The following is a 19,421-nucleotide window of genomic DNA, read 5'->3' as shown; positions in this document are numbered from 1 at the left end:
GCGCTCGCATTGTCTCAGGCTAGGAACAGTGCAGGCAGCGTGGCAGGTGGGACTACCTGAACAGCCAGCCAAGTGGCTCTCACAACCCGTGCTCTTCAAATGCCAGGACATGTCTTTTCTGGAGATTGATAGATTAGAGCTGTAGCTAGCAATCTCACAGCCTCACGCTTGCCCTGAGTGTCTGTCATCCACCTGCATCTTTGAGTGTGATCCTGCCCATCTGCATTCAACCCTTCCGTATTGCATGTGGAGGAGTGCAGATCCTCAGTGGTCATAAGCTGGCCTGGCTCCATGGAGCAGACTGATTCACACCCAGCTGAGGATCTGTTCAGAAATTAGACCCCAGGAGTATTTCTGCCTGCTGTGGTTCTGGGAGTTCCTGCAATAAGTGGAACTGCTTTACTGGGCCATTTTTGCAAAAATTAGGTTATTTTTATTAACAGCCATGAAAACGATGCTGAAATTCACACAGGGCCAGATGCTGGTACCTGGGGCAAATATGGAATAACTCCACTGATTCCACTGCAGTTATCCAGTGTAGCTGAGATTAGAATCAAGCCCAGAATGATAGGACAGTTCACTATGAGGGCAAGTCAACACCCATTGAAATAAGTAGAAAGACGCCCACTGACTTTCATGAGCTTCGGAACAGGCCCCATATTCAGAAGCACAAGACTCATGCTTTTGCACTAAAAACATCTTTGCAAAATTCAGTGAAGTTCCCCCATTTGCCTTCCTCCTTATATTTTTAGCAGTGAAGATCTGGAAAGGCAAAAACAATGGTTTTCCCTAGCAGAGAGGGAATCTGTATATTAGCCAATGACAATAGCAGTGTCCTGGGGAGCAGGACTCCTGGGTTTTTTATCTGCCTTTGCCACTGCCTCACTGCATGGCTTTGGGGGAGGGATAGCTCAGTGGTTTGAGCATTGGCCTGCTAAACCCAGGGTTTTGAGTTCAATCCTTGAAGGGTCCATTTAGGGAACTGGGGTAAAAATCTGTCTGGGGATTGGTCCTGCTTTGAGCAGGGGGTTGGACTAGATGACCTTCTGAGGTCCCTTCCAACCCTGATGTTCTAAGTCACTGCCTCTCTCTGCTCCTCAGCTAACACAGCTGTGAAATAACACTATCTTCCTGGTCAGAATAATTTTGTTTTCAAAGTGCACGTCCTACGCCCCTGCCTTGGCTTTCAGGGCACCATGCAGCGGTGCAGTGACAACGTTTTAGAAGGTGACCAGTGGGAGGTAACAAATACACCAATCTCTTCTGGGTGCTGTTTGGGTAGTTAGTGAGGGTCTGATTTTCAGCAGTGGTGAGAATCTGCAGCTCCAATTGGAGGCACTTGGCACTCCTGAACGGCAAGCCACGTAGTATTTGCAAAGCGCCATGAGGTGCGTGGATGGAAGGGGCTAGAGGAACACAAAGCATTGTTATTAGCATTGCCAAGGATCTGGATAGAATGTACCTGCATAGAATATTCAGAAGATGCTGAAAATGGAGGCCTCTTGGTGTAATAGCAGGATATTTATCCCCAGCTGGTTTGGCAGGGGAAGTCCAATTTGGTCTCACCCGGCATAGTGCAGGATCAGATGTTGGCTCTGTGGAAGGGAGCTGTGACCTTCAAAGGAAAAGTAAGGAGATCCTCTTTTGTCTTCTGGTTAGTGTGCACTGTGGGCCACTAGGCTCAGTCCTCCCTTCCTCATCTCTCAAGCAGCCACACATTTTAAACCTGGAGAAGGCACACAGTGCTGTGTAGCGTATACCAGTGAGCCAAGTCGATGGCCAGTAGTAAAACCATGGGAGCATGAGAGACTGAGCTATACAAACCTTTCACAGAGTTCTTCCAAGTGGTCAGATCAGCGGGTTTGGTTCCACCCATTGTGGAGATAGGAACTGGCTGCAAAGTTCTGATACGGATTTGAAATTCCCCAAACTTAGAGTGATCCCTGTGATATGACACTGACCCAGCATGGCTAGCAAGCTGAGGCTGGCTTTGTAGCCCAGAAAACTAGGAGCTTTGTTTGAAGGTGCCCTGGCTTTGTTCTTTTAATGATCCAGACAGTCTTAGTATGGACCAATCATCTCACTCCCTTTTCCAAACCAATTCTAATCCCTGCAGCACTGAGTGAGGGAGTGATTTTTCTTTTGTTTGTATTAAATCAGTGGATATGTGTGTGGTGGGGTGAGCCTGTGTGCATGCACGTGAGAGCATGTGCATGTTTGTGTGACAGCTCGTGTATGTGTGTGTGAGAAAGAGAGAGAGAGAGAGAGCATGGTGAAGTTATTTGAACCTGTTTGAAGGTCGGGTCTCCCCAAGGTTATCTGCTTTTTTTCCCTCGAATCTGTAAAGTAATGGTATTCACACTCACTACTTGAGAAGTGTTTCTTTTTATAGCCCTTCCCGATGACAAATAATGCCTGTTTTTGAAGTCCTTTTTAAGTCATTGGTCCCTGGATGCAGATACCATGTTTGGGTGCAGGAGAGAAGCAGAGCACAGAGCTATTTCCCCTTTCTGTCTGCAGAGAGCTTTACTGGGACTAGTGAAATTCCAGCAAGGATCATCCAAAGAGGCTGCTGCCCTTGCAGCATTTGAGCCAGTAGGACGCCCTTCCTGAGATACAGGGAGAGAGAAGTGAAGCCACCAGGGACTTGCCCACCACTTTCTGCCCACAGCAATTTGAGGCCAAACCTGGAAGTCCTCAACCTCCCACTGAAATCAGTGGGAGATTTACTGGAGTTAGCACTTCGAGATTTGGCCCACTGTGAATGAGCCAAACTCAAATTTAGGGGGCAGGCAGGTACCGACATCTAAGCCACATCTAACCTCATTTGGGCTTAGCAAGTGTTGCCCATGTTTAAATAGTTTGGGTGCTGTTGTCCACCTATAGGCAGAAGGAACAGGTGGGGGGCACATCAGGAGTTCTCTCTTGGCACAGATGCATGCTGGAAGAATCCCCAAAATGTTTACTTGCCATTACCCATAATGCCCTTACTCCAGCCAGCCTCTGGCTGGGGCCTTTCTTGGCCTCAGTGTCACGCTGCACTGTTAGTCTTGATGCTCAGGTTCTTGTTAGCTAAACCCCTTTGCACTTCTGTTCCTGAGAGCCATATTGCCCCTTCTCTGCACACTAGCCGTACGGGCCTGCCTGAGTGCACACGGAGCATAGGAGCTGCCAGTATTCTGTGCTGGTGGAGGTCAGTGGCAGTTTTGTGTGCTTGATCCTCAGAGGTCGAGTCCCTTATCCCCAGGTCTGAAGCCTGGCACCTGGTTTAACATCTTCCCTCTGTGCTGCACACCAGGCTAAAAGTGCCAGGCCCTTGCTGAGGGCCAGATCCTGAGAAGTGCCAGGCACTCCTTGTTCCAGTGGGAGTTCTTTTGAGTAAGGCCAGAATGTGGCGTTCAGGATTTGGCCCAATGGGAGTTGCTGATGTTCAGCACCTCCTAGGATTTACATTGGTTTGAGGCGCTCAGCATGGACCTGATCTAATTTCCACTGAAGTCAGCGGAAAAACTCCTATTGGGTTCAGTAGGAGCTGAATTAGGGCCCCATCGGCTCAGACAAAATAGAGAAAATCAAGAGGGAGAGAAAAGGGGCAGAGGTTTGATCTTGTGAGTTGCTTTGAAAGTCTCAGAAATCAAGAGGGAGAGAAAAGGGCAGAGGTTTGATCTTATGAGTTGCTTTGAAAGTCGTGGGCGTTGCCCAGCCCTCTTGCCTCCCCCTGAGTCCACTGGTGCTCAGTCTTTCCCAAGAGGTGCTCAGCACCCTGCTGGATTGGACCCAGAGGGAGGTGGATTGGGGGATAAAAATAATAACAGGAGGACAGTGGAGGAAATGGGAAGTGAAGGGTCAGGTGTGTGGCGGGGGGAGGATTTGAAAGAAGAGGAGAAGGAGAAGGAGGAGTGTGGTTGAACAGAGAAATAGCCTCTGAGCAGGAAACGATATCTGACTTAATGTATTAGTCAGAAAGAAAAATTAGATGGTGTAAACTGATCTTTCCCACATGGGGTGCTGAACTTTTTTGGTGACTTTAGAAGGCCGTGTTTACAGTAACTTCAGCTCATGACCAGGGGCTAAAGGCAAGCTGTTTGGGACAGGAAAGGAATGAGAGTTTCTCGCTGCCAGGTGCCTTCTCCTGTGGGCAGCCTGGGTTTGAAATTGTTGGTGTTTTTTTATTATAAGGTTGCACTTTGCTTTTTTACAAAGAAATGTCTAAGCGTGTGTGTGCGTATCACTTATCAAAGGTGATAACATTCACTGGGAATGAAACGCAAGTCCACTTTATAGCAGTAAATTGCCTTCCCCACCCTGTTGGGCTGATTAGCTGCTGAGCTTCACCCTAGCTTTCTGAAGTTTTCCTTTGCATTTTCCACCTGCTTTCTTTTCTCCATTTTAGCTAACTAAACAGGACAGAAGTTTTCAAAAGCACCAATGGGGATTTGAGAGCAGTGGCACCCTGAGGCTCCTGAATCCCACAGGCACTTCTGAAAATCGCCCCGGACATGTTTGTGTAAAATTATTGCAGGGTTTAATTGAATAATTGGAGGCAGGGGCTACTTTATTGTGCACTGACTTTTGGCTCATCAACATGGAAATTACATTAATTTGGACTGCCTTACACATCTGTTGAGTGGGTGTGAGTGAGTAGGTTTAAGGGAATCCAAGGCTTGGTCTAAACCCAAAGTTATCTCACTTTAACTAAAGGTGTGATTTTAAACCAGTTTAGTAACAGTGATGCAGCTTTGCATGTGGACACTCTCACATTGGTCTAAACATGCCATACCTCAGTTTCACTTGATCCTGTAAACCCACCAATATAAACGATTTTAAATCAATATAAATGTGTTTGCGTAGGGGTGTGCACTGGTTTAACTAAATCAGTTTAATTAACCAAGTGAAAGTTTGTGTTTGCCAGAGTCCTCCCTACAAACAAAATGTGCACTGGTTTAACTAAAATTGGTTTTCAGTTAATTTAATTAAAACCAGTGTGGATATCCTCAAATTAACACCTGTCGCATATGAAGTTAGCTTAATTTGGTCATTTAAGTGAGTTTAATGGAGACTAATGGCTTGATTCTAAATCCATTGAAGTTAATGGGTATGTCTAACAGCAAAGAAAAACCTGTGGCTGGCCTGTGCCGGCTGCCTCAGGCTGCAGGGCTGTGTCACTGCTGTGTAGACTTCTGGGCTCAGGCTGGAGCCTGAGAGCTGAGACCTTCCCACCCTACAGGGTCCTAGAGCCTGGACTGCAGCCCTAGCCTGAAAGTCTACACAGGAATGAAACAGCCCCACACCCCGAGGCAGCTGGCATGGGACAGCTGTGGGTTTTCCTCTGTAATCCCCTGACTCAGCGAAATACTTCAGCTCAGGAACCAATCCATGCAACAAACCTCGATGCCAACTCTGCCCACATATCTACACCAGCGACACCATTCACAAGACCTAACAGATGAGCCACACTCATCACGGGCGAGTTTTCACCTGTACGTCACCAATGTTATATACGCCATCATATGCCAGCAATGCCCCTCTGCATTGTACAGGTCCAAACTGGACAGTCCTCTCCGGAAAAGGATAAATGGACACAAGTCAGATATTAGGAATGGCAGTATACAAAAACCTGTAGGAACAAAACTTCAACCTCCCTGGACACACTATAGCAGACCTTAAGGTGGCCATCCTGCAGCAAAAAATCTTCAGGACCAGACTTCAAAGAGAAACTGCTGAGCTTCAGTTCATCGCAAATTATGACACCATCAGCTCAGGCGATTAAACAAAGACTGTGAATGGCTTGCCAACTTAAAACCAGTTTCTCCTCCCTTAGGTTTCACACCTCAACTGCTAGAACAGGGCCTCATCCTCCCTGATTGAACTAACCTCATTATCTCTAGCTTGCTTGCATATATATACTTGCCCCTGGAAATTTCCACTACATGCATCTGATGAAGTGGGTATTCACCCACGAGAGCTCATGCTCCAAAACATCTGTTAGTCTATAAGGTGCAACAGGATTCTTTGCTGCTTTTACAGATCCAGACTAACACGGCTACCCCTCTGATATTCAGCAGGTGAGTCATTCCATTGAAATCAATGGGCTCAACAGTTAATCAAAACCAATTGGAGTCAATAGGTGCTTGCAGTTAAATGTGCGCTGAAGTGCTTGGGTGGGGCTGAGGCTGTAGCCAGTGCAGGGAAGTGGAACGAGTATAAGGAGGTCCAATTTACCCTACCTTACACATCCCTTCTGAATCTGGCCCCATCTCTCCAGGCCATGTAAATCTGAGGCTATGTGGACACTACAAGCTAAGCTGGGATTCCCCTGCGCTGCACACACACTCCCGCTAGCTCTCATCGTCCTAACGTGAGTGTAGGTAGTAGTGTTGCCACAGTAGCACAGATACCAGCAGTAGAGACACAGCTGAGCCCTGGGTACATTCCCATCGGTTTCAGATGGGTTTGTACTCAGCACAGCTTAGCCAGGCCTCTGCTACCATGGCCAGTTCTACCATGGCTATTCTGTTGTTCCTACTTTTGCTAGTTCTCACAGACCTAGCCTGTGTATGTGTACACAAGTGGGGGGTCCCACCCCTAACCAGTAATGTAATTGTAGCCTGAGGGGCAAGTCCTGAATCCTTTATTCAGGTGGAGTGTGTGAGAGCTTAACGCACACAGAGACTCTGGCATTCAGCCTGAAACTGTTCCAAAAGAATGTGCAATGGCCTCTCGTTGGAGTAGAAAGAGCCTTTTTGTTCTGGGTTTCCATGGGACTCCGCTTGAAGCTTCTACCTGAGCTACCAGTGGCTTCCCCCTACTGATGGCATCATGGTGGAAAACATCCTGGTCCTACTGCAGCTGGCCCTTGTGTGGGCGGAGTCCTCTGCCTTCCCTCTGGGAACCAGCCCTTGCAATCACTCCCACACGCAGTGCAGTGACCTTTGTATTTCCATAGGTGTTTTGGGTACTGTGTGTTTGTACTGCCGGAGTAGGAAGGAGAGCTATCTGGAACCTACCCAAAAAGCAGAGAAGGGGAAAGCCCGGAGACACAGATTGGAGTGCATTGCGTTGCTGAGAGCTCTATGCACCAGGCCTCAGCATAGCACTGATTCCTCTTTAAGGCATCCCAGCTGAAGCCAGGACTGGTTACTGGGAACCAAATGGTTTTTTTGTCAGTGCCCACTAAAGGAATGGGATCCCAAATGCAGAATAGATCACGGGCTCCAACACCTTCCCCTCATTCCCTGTTTGATGCAGGGCTGTTTCTCACATGGGAGTTGTCCATCTACCCACTGGTTTTGCAGATAGCCCTGTCCCCTGATCAATAGCGTCAATGGACTCAGATTCCACTGGTCAGACAGAGAGCATGTGTTGAAGTCAGAATACTATATTGGGGGGTGGGCGAGAGAGGGAGTTAGGGCAGGACATGGGAAGTGAGAGAGGGTAAGGATAGTCTGCAGTGTCAGTGTCATTCTGGGGGATGAATATTCATTCTCCTTGGGCTACAGCCCACAGAGTTTTATGCTGTTTTCATGCTTTGTGCTGGAGAATTTATGGGCCTGTGTGTTTGTTAAGTTGAAGCCAAGAGCGGGGAAAAAGTCCCTTCAGTCTTTGCTGGTGCAAAATGTTCTGTGTGGAAACCCAGTGCACAGAGTGGTGATGAGAAAATAAATAATCCTGGTGGGAAAAGTCGAATCAGAGAGAAATAAGACAATGACGAATTGCCCTTCTGCGAGCTCTTAAAGCTCTTCATGAACAGTGAGTTTGGGCTCAGAGCTCCCCTGTGAACGTGGTAGCTAGTCCTGTCCCCATTTTACAGAGGGGGAAACTGAGGCACAGAATGGTAAAGTGATTTCACCAGGGTCTGACAGCATCTGATTTAACCACTAGACAATACTCTCTAGACCAGACTAGGAGAAGTCACAGGTGGAAAAGACCTAATAAATTGTGGCGTCTGTCCTGCTATGAGGGTGGGATATAGACAATCCACCGATAAAGGCCAGATCAGTTATTAAACTGACACTGCCCCTACTCTGCGCCAGCCTCTGTGACGTTTTTCCTGTACTGAACTGACCCTCACCTTCAAACTAAATGAGTTCTTTGAGGTTTGAAACAGATCTGTTTATTTCTCCCCCCTCACCAGTAGCTTCTCCTTGACCCAGCATTTTCCATTTCCATCGACTTTTGCACTCCTGGGTTTCATCCAGGGGAGGAAGCGTTAAAATACCAACAGAAAGACTGGGATCAGGGAACCTGTTCTGCAGAGAATCCCAATCTAATTGTTCTGACCCAAGAAATTCAGGGGACTTGGATAAACTTTGGACAAGCACAAGCCAAATGATGATGTTCATCCCGCGCTGCTTCTACAAAACTTAGATTCCATCTTGAGAAGGACTGTAGGTTAACAACATATCCACACATCAGTCTTCCTTTCCTTGTGTCTGCTCATAGATCCAAGGAACTAATTCCCTCAAAGCTCATACATGGATTCTTTGCTTTCTAGTATCCCGGCGTGATTATTAAATGAGTTTCAAACATAGAGCTTGGCTCAGCAGTGGATAACGAGGCAAAGGATCTGATAGTAACAGCCTACGGATACAACAAGGGTGTTAATACTTAGGAAGGAGAAGTATCCCTTAGCATACCTAAGAGAAGTGGGGCGAAATGAAGGAAGAGATCACTTAGGCTGAGTATCAGGAAAAACTCCCTGGCAGTGAGATCTATGAGGCTGTGGAGCAGTCACTCAGGGAAGCTGGTGGAGGCCTCATTGACTGTGACATTTAAATCTAATTGATATGTTCATAGAGTTTAAGGCCAGAGGGGACCAATAGGATCATCTAGTCTGACCTGCTGCATGGTGCAGACCAGAGAATTGTATCTGGCAATTGTGGCATCCTCCATAGTCCTATGCACTAGTAAATGTCCTGTAGAGAACTGTCCTGCATAGGCCAGTGGGAGAAGGACCAGAGAGGATCTATAGATTTTTATCATTCTCTATGCCTTTAATCCAGGTATCTCATTTTGGGCTCATTCCTTAGTCGGGACTCTGACAGGTGATTTTTTTTTTTCCCTGCTAGGTAAAAATCAGCCCAGTCTGTTTCTGGTATGTGATAGTAGTGCAAGGAAAAGTCGTTGAAGAAGCACCTTTAAAGTAAAGAAAACAGTGAGTGGCTCTTTCTTCCAGGGACCCTCTTAAGCAATGCACTAACCAGCCCCTGAGGGGCACTGTTGCTGCACAGAAACAAAACTCCCAGTGCATTTATCAGGCTACAAGGAAAGTGATGCTTAAAGGTAGCAGTTCCAAAAGGGCCATGCAGATGCTGGATTCATTGAGAGCCGTCCAAATGATTCCTTGATTGCATGTGTCATCAATGAGGCTAGCACTTGGGTGCTACTGATCCAAGAGCACAGGCCTCTACCATGTGAACTAAAAGAGAATTTATCTTAGCTACAGAAATATCTAGGCTTTGATCCTCTTTATCAGACAGCCATTTGTAGGCAAAATATCCACACTTGAGCTGTCCAGTGTAAGGCAATGGAATATAAACTCATGCACACATTCCTTCCTTTGATAGTCCTTGTGCTACAAAAATAAACAGAAGCATTAGGACATTTGGGGTGAAAGTACACATAAAAAGTGAAAATGTAATCAAAGGAAACACTTCCTTTGTAGCCAGTTACTATATGCTGATATATCAGCATTAAAGGGGATAGCCGTAGACTGATCAAAACCAATCTGTGTTTAATGATACATTTTCCGATGCTGCGAAAGGGCAAAACCTGGTCCAGAATTTTGGGCCAATCTCATGAGAAACGGCATCACAGGAGAAGGCTATTTTGCAGACTCAAGGCCAAGCATCAGGAATTTGAGAGATAATGTTAATAACCTTACCCTCTGCAAAGCACTTTGCAATGGGACTTGGCCTTGCAGCACCCCAGTGAGATGGATACATAGAGACACAGCAAGGAGGAGTGACTTGACTGAGTCCACAAAGGGGAATCACTGTGTTAGGGTGCAATTACTTGGAAGTTTCTTCCACACTTGCACACAAACTGCCAGGTAATGCTGCTCCTCTGGACTCTCGCACAGGAGTAAGGAGGTTATATTACCTCTATGTTTGGCACAGGTGTGACTGCTGCTGGAATACTGTGTCCAGTTCTGGTGCCCACAATTCAGGAAAGGTGTTTGATCAATTGGAGTGAGTTCAGAGAAGAGTCACAAGAATGATTAAAGGATTGGAAATCATGCCTTATAGTGATAGGCTTTAGGAACTCAGTCTATTTAGCTTAACAAAGAGAAGATTAAGAGGCCTTGATCACAATCTGTAAGAATCTACACAAGGAGCAAATATTTAATAATGGTCTGTTCAGTCTAGCAGACAAGTGTATAACAGGATCCAGTGGCTGGCAATAAAAGCTAGACAAATTCAGACTGGTAATAAGGCATACATTTTTAACAGAGAGAGTAATTAGCTGTTGAACAATGTACCAAGGGCCGTGGTTGATTCTCCATTCCTGGCAATTTTTAAATCAATACTGGGTGTTTTTTTAAAAAGATCTGCTCTGATTCAAACAGGATCTATTCTGAGGGAGTTCTCTGGCTTTTGCTATCCAGGAGGTCAGACTAGATGATCACCGTGAACCTATCTGTTCTTGAGTTCAATGAATCTGTGGAAAAGCTTCCTGGATTTCAAAGGGAGAGGAAGATTCCATGCATGCCCAGGAGAAGTGAGGTACAAAGATCAATGTAGAGATACGACATTTAAAGAAAGATATGAACAACTAAGGGCTCGATCCAAAAGCCCGTCAAAGGCAATGGGAATCCTTCCAGTGGGCTTTGGATCGGGCTCTTGCTGTTTGATGTAGACAGATGTATTTAAAGTTGTTAAGAAAGCTGAGATGATGGTGAGATTGTAAACTTTCGGCATTTGTGGCTAAATAGTGTAACAGCATCCTCCGAAGGGATAGATGTGGCATTAAGATGATCAGGGAATTATGTGCGTAAAATAAATCCTCAGTCTCTAAAATAAGAAGACACTGCGGTGCCTTGAAGTGTGGTTCAGACTAAAATTTCTTGCGAGTCTAGCTCAGATTTTCTTGCTTTTCCTTTCTGATATGTTCCAGCTGAATGTAGCTGTTCCTCTGCCAATTCCAATCACAATAAAAACAGGATACATCGGTGCCCACTAAGGTCCCAATCCTGCAATCTGACCCATGCCGGCAGCCATCCAGAGCCCCATCAGCTTCACTGGGACTCAGTGAGTGACCTGGGGTCTGTCTGAGTGTAGCAGGTAGCAGGATAGGGACCCGACTCTGCTTTTAGGATGGGACTTTGGCAAGCACTCAGCATTAGCCAAGCTCTGCTCTCACTGAGATCCACAGGAGCTTTGCCATATGGGAGTTTTACTGTTGACTCAGTGGAGGACACAGCTAGGCCCAACTCTAAGCACTTTTGGAAGTCCCACAGGAAAGGGATGATCAGAGAAGGGTGTTACTGTAGGCCCTGGAGAGGGGGAATCTCCTAGTTGGAGCTGGTGATTTTGATCAAACTTGTCTGAAGTGCCCAGTCCAAGGCGATTGGATTTGACATGGGAGCGAGCAAGAGTTAGCTATTAATGTGACTGAATAAATATAAAAGAATGCAGGTGCCACTGGGTTTGCTGTTGATCTGGACATTGTGTAATGCTGCAGAATCAGACTTGGCCCTTCGGCTTTGCACAGTCACACCCAGGAAGAAGTACAAATGTAGTGCTAAAAACCAGTAAGAGGATCTCACAGCAAATCCATTGGGTGTATGTGGGTGGAGTTGGGAGGAGCATTGTCTGGAAGGAACGTGGAGACTAAATCTCCCTTCAGTCCCAGAGGAGGCAGCCAGAGTAGGGCCCATGGATTGTGATGGAAGCCCAATATTTAATGGGCCAAATGGCCCCTTCTCCTTCTGCAAGTGGAGAGAGCAATAAGCAGAAGCCCAAGGATGGAGGGGCTCCCTGATTCCTCATGACTCTGCAGCAGCCCCACGTCCCTGGACACCCTAGAGGAACTGGGCTTGGGGAGTATTAATTTACCCTAGTTCCCGTCCCACCCATGGTGGGGCTGGGAAGTTGTGAAGCCAGGGCCACCAGGGTTGTGCTACCATGCAGTCCAGGCTGGGCAAAGTGCAGTGGAGTGGCCTTTCTATTAGATCCGGCCAAGTTTCCCTTCTGATCTCTTCCTCCTCAAGCCAGCAATCAGCTGTGAGTGCAAACTCATGGGGCTTCCAGCCCCCTGCATGGGAAGCATCTCCATAAGAGGTTGTCCGGCTTGGGGAGTAAATTTCTGTTTCCTCTGAAGGGCAGGGCAGACAATACTGGGGGGGTCCTGGGTTGCAGGAAGACAGAGAGTAAGCCATGGCTCAGCCTCTTACCCAGGGCAGGGTAGGGCCAGACAGTAATAGGGGAGGTCCAGGGCATTTGAATTCACCCCAGGATGGGATAATCCTACATGGTTGAGATGCAGGCTCTGCTAGTTGTTTAATTTAGAAACAAAGCAAGGAAGGGAGAACTGCAGAGGTTGCAAAGAAGAGCAAAGCCCTTGGCTTGCAGAAGGTCTGCGAGGTCCCGCCAGGTCTGGATTGATTAGTATTCAGTATTTATAATATTTCCATAATGGTAAAACAAAAGAAAACAAGCCCAGAGAATGCATTTTTAATCATCAATCATTGCTCTTTGTTTGTTGTGAATGAGCAGCAAGGGGAAATAGTCTCCCATAATCACCTCCCTTCACATCTCCTGCCATGCAGGCCTTGCTGGGTGTGCTAAAAAGAAAATAAACAAACATGCAGCAGATCTCAGAATAAATCCAAGAGCCTGGGGTGCGACGTGGGTTATTGCACCCACACTCGGGGGGCTTTTTGAAGACACAAGTTGGGGCGGGGGAGATGGAAAACGGGAGAACAAAGGGAAGGGGGGAGCATGATGAGAATACGCAATGGAGAGCGGGGGGATATGTATTAAAGGGGGAATCTCATTGGAGAATGAAGCATTTCTGAGCTGGACATCTCTAGCGCTCTCCATCCAAAGACCTCACTGCCCTTTGTGGAGATCCATTCTTGAAGCCCCACAAGCCTCTGGAAGGCAGTCTACACTACCATTAAAAACCGGCCGCTGGCCCGTGCCAGCTGACTCAGGCTAAGGGGCTGTTAATTGCAGTGTAGATGTTCAGACTCATGCTGGAGCCCAGGCCCTAGGACCTTGCGAGGTGGGAGTGGCAGCCTGAGCCCAAACAACTACACTGCAGTTAAGCAGCCCTGGAGCCTAAGCCCCACAAGCTCGAGCCAACTGGCACGGGTCAGCCATGGGTGTCTAATTGCAGTGTAGATGTACAAGTTCAGAATCAGCCTTTGATGACTGCTGTGGGTGCCCAGAATCAAGGCTGATGAGCAGTTCCTGTTGACTTTGCTGAGAGTCATGGGTGCTCAGTAGTGATGCTAATCAGGCCCTGAGTGTGTCTGGTTGGGCACCCAAAATCAGAGGCTAATTTAGAAAAATTGAGGCTTAAGTAACTGGGCTGAGGCCACACAGGGAGGCGCTGGCTGAGCCAGAAGCAGAACCCAGCTCTACTGGTATCCAGCCCCCATGGCTTTAACTCAAGATGACACAGAAAATGGAATCAGGGATGCCAGTCTTGATGCCCAAGTTGTCGCCTTCCCCTATGTCCACCTTGGTGCCTTTTTCCATACCACTGTAAGCCGCCCCATGCACATGCTAGACCCTCCTGCCAAACCACATCTTCCATGATTGCCACAAGAAGTGAAACATTAGCAACAAATCTCTGAGCTAGTGTCTCCTAGCACTTCCCCATGTTTCCTGTCTTCGCTTTCTGTTCTATTCAGGCTTTTATGGCACACCCATCACCGTGGTATGTTATGACACTTGCTTTGTGTCTGTCTAATGGGTCCCCACTTGCAAATGCATAGACATGTGCTTAGCTTGACTCCTGTGAGTAATTCCTTTCCAGCCGGGTCTACTGGCCTGCAGCAGTTAGGTGGGTGCATAAGTGTTTGCAGGATGATATCCTTGGACTGTGAGCACCATGGGGACTGGGTTTGTTGTGTGTCTCCTAGAGAGCTAAGAACACTGGCAATACTTACCAGGTAACAAGCAAGTGGATGAATTAATTAATAATGTAAGAGAAACAAGAAAAAATGAAACCTCCTTCCCCTCCTTGATCATTGACACCCTTAAGTAGGGACTGACTGCACAAGCTGATCTCGTCAGATCTGACTCATCCAACGAAGGATCTCAAAGCACTTCACAAACATTGCTTATGCCTCTTGCTCACGTGGGTTGAAATTAACCCTGTGCGGAGCATAGGGCCCAGGCATCACTTAAGTGCTAAAGCCCCTGAGTACCTTCCATCTCTCCACTGAAGCTAATGGGAGTTGAGGCTATTCAGCCCCTGCAATTTCCCATATCTTGGCAAAATCAGGGCCATTATGGTGTCAAAGGGGTGCTGGAGCAAGGGTCTGCCTGACTAAGGGTCTGATCCTGGTTTCACAGGAAGCAGTGTCTTTCCATTGTTTTCACTGAGCTTTGGAGCAGGTTCTCAGGGCCCAATCCTGTTCCTGTCAAAGACAATAGTCAACCGTGGACTATCGGAGAGGGCCTGGCTCTCCCTGAGTCGGCTCACCTGCATAGAATTTAGCCCAGGCCTGTTCCGAAGTGGCAACAGCTGCATCTCAGCTTGCAGGGCTGACGATCCCACACCCTCTCAGAGTGTTTAGCATCAAGCCAGTGTGTTAGTGAGAAGAAAGCTTTGAGCCATCAGAATAGCCAGGCCTCTGAGGAACAGACACGCTAGATCTGAATCCTATTGAAAAATAATAAAAAGGTAATTACTTTGTCATTACTGGACACTGCTTTGTCTGGGGGGCGGGGGGAGGGTTCTTTCTGCGCTTGAGCTATAAATAACGCTTTCCATTACCCTGCTAAGTGGACATGCACTCCCCGCTAACTCCAGCTTAACCTCAGCTTTACACATGCCAGATTGGTGCTGCCCACTTGTTAAACACACTGCTCGCATCCTGGAAGGATGGCACAGACCTCTTGGAGTCAGTCAAAAAGTGGGCAGGGTGAGCCAGCTTGTTTGTGAGTCCCCAGTGAGCAAGGAGGGCACAGGATAAAGCCGGCCCCACAGATGGGAAAAAGGAACCCACTTCAGAATGACCTATGTAGAAAAGTGTCTGACTCTAGAAGCTGCTGTTTTCATATGCTGCCAGATAGAAATATCCCTGGTCCTCTGCAGTGTGGGAAGGTGCTCTCTTTCTGCTTTCTGTGCACTTATCTACATGAGAAAATTGCACCTATTCCACTTGAATTGGATTAGTTAAACTGGTGCTAGCCCCTGTGTGAACACCTTTAGATTATTTTAATGTAAACTGATTCATTAAGTGACACTGAAAGGAGTCTGATTTAAACCCAGATCAGAGGGTCCCCTGGAGTTTGCAATGGTTTCAAATCACCACTTTGTTTCAATAGATGCGGCTTGCCCATGTGGATAAGGCCTGTTTCGGAGAGGCATTGTGATCCAGTGACTCAGCACCTGTCCACATGAGAAAATGGGAGTAGTTTAAATGAGGTACAATTTTATACCGATTTATTGACACTGTGGACTTATTTACTGTGGACACTCTAATTTTGATTTAAACCAGACCTACTGCATATTAGCTTATTTTGGTTAAGAATTGGTCTAAGCCGTGACCAACTAAGCCCTCTTGAATAAACTTGAACTCTTAAACAGAGAAAAGTGACCACACAGGACCACCAGTTTAACTAAATCACTTCGAAAACTGATGTAAGTTAAACCCGGGCAACTTCCTGTAGTAAACAAGTCTTTGGAGCTAAGCGCTGACAGTCAGGACGGGCCAGTTCTGTGCCTGGCTCTGCTACTGACTCAGTGTGTGACTTTAAGCAAGACTGTGAGTCAGTTTTCCCATCTATAAAATGGGGACAATAAAACCTACCTGCCTTGGAAGGCTGGCGTGGGATTGATTAATTAGTGATTATAAAGAACATTGAGTCATGAAGGAGGTTCTGTATCAGTATCAATTAATTATTATTTTATTTTATTATTTAGTGTGGATCTGTTGTATTTTCTTTGTATTAGTTTTATTCTCACAGACAGGGTACTACAAGCACATCTTCACAGTCAGAGGAGCAAAACAACCATATCATTATTTAATTCTTTGTTTACTGGTTTTATTGTTGCTGATTTATTATATGTATGGCATCTAGAGGACTCAGGGAGACCAGGGGCGCACAGTACTAGACAGTCTTTGCCCTGAACAGCTTACAATCTAGAGAGACAAGATAGATAAACGCTCATGGGGAACATATAAGCAGAATGTCAAAGGAAAGCACTTCATGATCATGGATTAATTAAACCCCGTACCCCCCTCTGGGGCAAGTAAGTAAATAGCCATGGTCTCATTTTATAGACAGGGAAACAGGGACAGAAAAGTGAAATAATGTGTCTGAGGTCATAACAGTGAGTCAGTGGCGGAGCTGGAGTTAAATCCCAGGAAATCCTGTTCCTGTCATCAGGCCTTTAGGCCTCACGTGCTATAAATAAATATTTATCTGTAAATAAAAGTAATAGGGCCAGATCATCAGCTGGTGCAAATCTGATTTACTTGATTTACACCTACTGAGAATCTGGCTTGCTTTTCTGTGGGCCTGGAACTTGACCTGGGTCAAGCCTGGTTACCTAGTTTTGTTTTGTTAATTTCCAAACAAATAGTTTCTGGTGTTTGAAAATGACATAAAGTGTCAAAACAAAGAGCAATATCCTCAGCGGGTGTAAACAGCCCTAGCCCCACTGCAGTCAGTGGAGTGAAGCCAATGTACACCAGTTGAAGATCCTGCCCATCACACAGATACTGATTGTTTTAAGATTGAGGTGATTTTTTTGTTTTTGTTTGGAGTTTTGTGTAAACTCACAAGAAAAAGTTGCATGTGAGAAAATGTCACTTTGCAAACTGTGGCTCTGTGATATGTTCTAATTGCTTTTGATATGCAGACAGTAAAAACCGAAACCGAAACCAGATAGGATGATGCTATTTACTGTTAAAAAGTGGCTGCTACTTCTGCAGAGTCATTTGTTTATTTTCTGACACCCCCCAGCCCTCAAATCCCTGCTGCTTTTCTTCTGCATGTCTCTGTGGCATCTATATTCTTGTGGCTGGGGTTGGGTGAGAAAAGTGGGGAATGGCTGGCATGTTGGCATGGCCATAAGATATAGCCATTGTCAGTGGTGACAATCCCATGGCTATCTGGTGGCCTGTGTGAAAAGGATCCTGGGGCTGAGTCCATTTTGGTTGAGTGGTCAGAGGTCTAGAGTCCCAATGTTAAAGTCCCCTTCATTCATCACATATGCCACTAATTAGCCATATGAGAAATTCAGCTCTGCTATGAGTGACTTAAAGTGACATATGCTTCATGTAGGCCTCTTCACAGGGAGGAATGCTGTCCAGGAGAGGCAGTGTGATGTAGTGGCTAGAACACTAGAGCAGGACTCAGGAGACTTGGGTTCTATTCCCTGCTCTGCCATTGGCCTGGTAGGTGACTTGGGGAAAGTCACGTCCCCTCTCCATGCATTAGTTTCCCTGTCTGGAAGATAGGAGTAATGATGTTGATCCTTTGTAAAGCGTTTTGAGATCTGCTGATGAGAAGAGCTAGTATTATTATTAATTGTCCAATCTGAGCAGGTCAGGAATGAAGCTTCCTAACAAAGGCACCCCTTATATGGGACCCTCTTGCTCTGTTTAACTACAGCAGTAGCCAGGTCACAGCAGGGTGAGCTGAGGACAGAGAGCCTTCCACCTGACTTTTTATGCCTTTGTCATTTTAATCCAGGCCCATCTCTTGTTGTTTTTAACCTTACTTTCCTTGTGTGAATAATTTCTTAGAGGTAAGGCTGGTCACAGCTCAGCCAGATGAGAATGTTCTGGGAAGGTCGGTATTGATGATGGATGGGCAAGACTGGCATAGAAGGTGTGGTGTCTACCCAGTGGGAATCACAGAATCAGAGCAGGAAACTTGTCTACCCTAGAAAGTTTCACTGGCAGAAGTTCTGCTAGCATAGGGCTACCGGCAACACTGTCATGCTGCAGAGTGAATTCACGCTCGAGCGCTTGTGCCAGCTCATTGTGTGCTCACAGCATTGGGATGTATTGGCAAAATGTGTGTTGCATGGAGGCAACATCGTGGTGTAGTGCTGTATGAATAACTGATTTGTTGGTTCGGTTACTAACCCCAGCACATTTTCCCCAAATTAATTTTTTTCAAATTGTGCTGCAAAAAAAAAAGTCAAAAAATGCTGTTTGGGGTCAAACAATATGTTTACTTTTGAGGTTTTTTCTTTTCTTTTTTAATGAAATGGAAGTCAAATTCTTAATGAAAAGTTGTTTTGACTTGGAAAATTAAAATATTTGGACTTTTGGGGATTTTTTGTTTTCAGACAAAACAACAGCAAATTCAACACAGATTTTCAAAACATTTCAGTTGACCTGAATAAGCATTATTTGAAGAAAAATTTTGCCCAGCTCTAACCTAATGTTCTCTGAGCTGCCTCTGGCACACTGCATCATGGGAAATTGTCTCTGTGTATTGTGGGGCAGCTCATTGCTGTGATATTCGAGCACTTTCCAATAGTGCATTATTCTTTGGGTGTGCCAGACGTAAAGTACACACATGACCGGTGCCAGTCTTGCAAGCACAAGAATTCGGTAGGGCCTGAAGGGTGCATGTAGCAGGGTAGGGACAGCTCAATGGTTTGAGCATTGGCCTGCTAAACTCAGGGTTGTGAGTTCAATTCTTGAGGAGACCAGTTAGGGATCTGGGGCAAAAAACAGAACTTGGTCCTCCTAGTAAAGGCAGGCAGCTGGACTCAATGACTTTTTAGGATCCCTTCTAGTTCTATGAGATAGGTATATCTTCATATATTTATAATGCAGGGGGGATATGGTTGTGAGTTCAATCCTTAAGGGGGTCATTTAGGGAATTGGGGCAAAACTCTGTCTGGGGATTGGTCCTGCTTTGAGCAAGAGGTTCGACTAGATGACCTCCTGAGGTCCCTTCCAATCCTGATATCCTATGATTCTAAGAGCTTGGGCTCTAAATAAAGGACTAGATACAAACTTTTGGCCAATGAGTTGCCGAAGAAGCCTTCTGCAAACTTCAGAATTGTAACTATCAAGGTCCTCATTTTATTTTATAATCAGTGTGTTGCCAACTCTCACGATTTTATCCTGAGTGTTATGAAATTTGATGTTTTTTTTATCAGAGGGGTAGCCGTGTTAGTCTGGATCTGTAAAAGCAGCAGAGAAACCTGTGGCACCTTATAGACTAACAGACGTTTTGGAGCGTGAGCTTTCGTGGGTGAATACCCACTTC

This window comes from Chelonoidis abingdonii, chromosome 23, assembly GCF_003597395.2.
Source record: "Chelonoidis abingdonii isolate Lonesome George chromosome 23, CheloAbing_2.0, whole genome shotgun sequence".
Lineage (NCBI taxonomy): Eukaryota > Metazoa > Chordata > Testudines > Testudinidae > Chelonoidis > Chelonoidis abingdonii.
This window is presented reverse-complemented; position numbering follows the sequence as displayed.